The sequence below is a fragment of the Cebidichthys violaceus genome, unplaced genomic scaffold (genome assembly GCF_023349555.1).
Source record: "Cebidichthys violaceus isolate CVI_PGR_0920_01 unplaced genomic scaffold, fCebVio1.0.p SCAF_194, whole genome shotgun sequence".
NCBI classification, from domain to species: domain Eukaryota; kingdom Metazoa; phylum Chordata; class Actinopteri; order Perciformes; family Stichaeidae; genus Cebidichthys; species Cebidichthys violaceus.
The window spans coordinates 6,937-10,000 of NW_027176366.1; positions in this window are offsets into that span (position 1 = coordinate 6,937).

The window sequence follows — 3,064 nt, forward strand, 5'->3', positions numbered from 1 at the left end:
TGAGTTGGGGCCTTACAATGGATGGTGGCCCCTTGTGGCCCCTGATATGGAAAGAAATGAAAAGAGTCAGAGTAATAGATTAACAATAGTAGTGATAGTCTTCTTTACACCAACTATAAAGCAAGGAATCTCTTGTCTGTGGGTTTGTGTCCTTCGCATATCGAGAGAACCGTTCATGCGTACTTGGTGTAAACTGTGCTGCAGGAATGAGTCCTAAAACCCAGAAATGGTTCCTTGTCTCGAAGTCGAAGGGCTTTTTGATTGTTTTTTTAGTTAGATGCCTGAAATAGGATGCCAACGTTTTGCAATATGACATAAAATGCGTTGTGAATGTTGAAGATTTACATGTCTTGAAAAAGGTGGTTACTAACAACTGGCTGAATGAGACAACTTAAAGTCAGGCCTTGTTTGTCACAGAGATTATTTAACTTTTGAACTTCGAGTCACAAAATAATTTTTTTCGTGGATTTTGTGTGTGTAGACCAATTCATCCAAATTAGCCATGTCCATGTGCGTCTATAGCAATTTTCCGACATTTTGTCCAAATCAGATTTTTATCGGCTCCAATTTGACACAGAAGATCTCTGAACCAGGCTTGGAAAAAAGTCAGATTTTTAATGTTCCATACAGTTTGGCTATAGCCGGCCCTTAGAATCCTGTGGCCACGGTTTATGTTACAAATCAAATAGAACAGGCACTGCACTAGTGTTAGAAGAAAGTAAGAAAATGTGTTTAAGCAGACTCTGTGCCATGGTTATCCACCATTTAGCTCGCACACCCAAAATCAAACAAGTTTTGATTGCGGTTATTGCTCTCTATCTGCCACTAGATCAAGACCTAACATTTTTCCAGGCTTCCAGTGCAATCTATTTTCCTATAGCTGGCCAGCCAACAACAGAGTGCCGCCAAGAGCTTAATGATGTATAATGCAGATTAGCACTCTGTTGCGAAGTACTTTAGCTACAATCCTAAATAAAGTTTTTCCTAATGGCAAATCCAATTGTTTCAAAGGTCTTTCCTATAGGTCTGGTCTCGCTTCTGCAGTGGGCAGGGCTTTAACACTTTATCACCAGAGAGAGTGTGTGACAGGAATAATTAGTTCTGTGTGTGTGTGTGTGTGTGTGCGATGCAGTAGGAGATGAGAGACCCAGGTATGCATGTTTATTAGACGGTGGACCTGAAAGCTGCACTCAGTCTCATTAAAATGTTTGATTGTGTTGCCGTTTATGCGCACATTCTTCTTTGAGCGCATCATTTATCACACACACACACACACACACACACACACACACACACACACACACACACACACAAACAAACGTGCACATGTTCCAGCGACTTTTTGTCCTTTCTGAGCTCTCGTGGAGTTCATTAAAAGCCTTAATTAGACTGACAGTTATGTGTGATTACAGTCTTTAAGATGTACAGCTCCTCGGCAGGCCCACTCCCTCACTGCCTCCTTTCAAAAGGCTTTGTCTGAGGGGAGAAAGTCGGCGTGAGAGCGTTCATACATGTGTTTGTGTGTATTAAGGAGGCCTAACCTCCTCTAAGTTCTGGGTCTTTGACATTTGCCATTAATATCACCCAGAAAGGAGTGACATTTACGAGGCTGTTTTCTCCAACGGCTCCAGCCGCCCATGAACTCCCATCTTTCTCTCACATTTCCACCTCTCACTCGTCCTCCTCCTCCTTCACACCCTTCTGCTTCCCTTCTTCTTAATTTAGAAACACCTCCCCTCTCCCCGGCGCCATCTTCCCACTTGCTTTGGCTTTCTTTCTCTCCTGCTACATGCCACAGATCGCTGTCACGTTCCTCCCTTCAGACCGTTGACCCACTTCCCTCTTCCCTGCATCGTCCCCAGCTTCCTGTTTTACGAGACGTTTGTCCTTCAGCCGAGCAACTTCTTCCCCCCCCCCCCCCCTTGCCGTTCCGCCAATTTTTCTGTTTCGCCAAACGAAGCATAACCCAGATATCAAACCCAAAAAGCAAGAAATAGGCCCGGTGTCATTTGACCGCCTGTCCTTCAGGGAGGTTTTGTATAATCTCAAAATGACTTGGCCTGCGATGTTAAAAATGGAGCCAGTGTTGGAGTGACGTGATGCAGTTTAAAGTGTTGTTTTTCCTTCTTTGTCAGGCTTAACATTTCAACACTGGATCCTGAGATTGCTTTTGATTGTAAAAGGAACGGAAAGATCCAAAATATCAGCCAATAAATGAATCCAAAAATAACCACGAGGCCCACGCTGTGTTCTCATCGCTCCCTAAACAGGATCATGCCAATTCCTCAGCAACACCTGTAATATCTAAAAGTCACCATCAGCTACAAAGTTGACTGAAAATCACTTATATTATTGTATCTGACAGCTCAGTGTCCCACAGGGAAATTTTGGCTTCGGATACATACAGCGTTTTGTGAGCTGTTGTTCTCGTCGAAGGGTTCGTACCCGGTGGAGGAGCGGAACGCTCGCTCGGCGAAGGGTCGCCTCCGCAGCGTCTTCGGCATGTGTTGTGGCGAGTTGCCAATGCTGTAATCCAGCAATGACAGACAATGTCACAGCTAGGTTCTGCCTGAGAGGAAGCCCCAACAAAGAGTGGGACAGCAGGAAGGCTGGAAACATAAAGGCAATAATTGAAAGGAGAGGCAGAGAGGAAATGTTGGAGAGGAGGGGAAGCAAGAGCTACTGGAGGAGAGAGTAATCGCTGCAACAGACGGCTTTTTATTTTTTTTTTTTCTTCCCTCCTCCCCTGTGATGAAAGTATGACAAAGCGACAGGAGGACGTGGAACTGCGAGTTAGGTGTTAGTTGTCTCCCGTTTTCCTCTTCGCTGCACCGAATGCATGCTTAAATTGAGACAGTAAATCAGGCTAATGTGAGAATGAGGACTTTTATTTAGTGATTGTGTGCTCACACAGGTGTGTGTGTGTGTGTGTGTGTGTGTGTGTGTGTGTGTGTGTGCGTGTGTGTGCGTGTGTGTGTGTGTGTGTGTGCGTGTGTGTGTGTGTGTACGTGTGTGTGTGTGTGTGTGTGTGTGTGTGCGTGTGTGTGTGTGTGTGCGTGTGCGT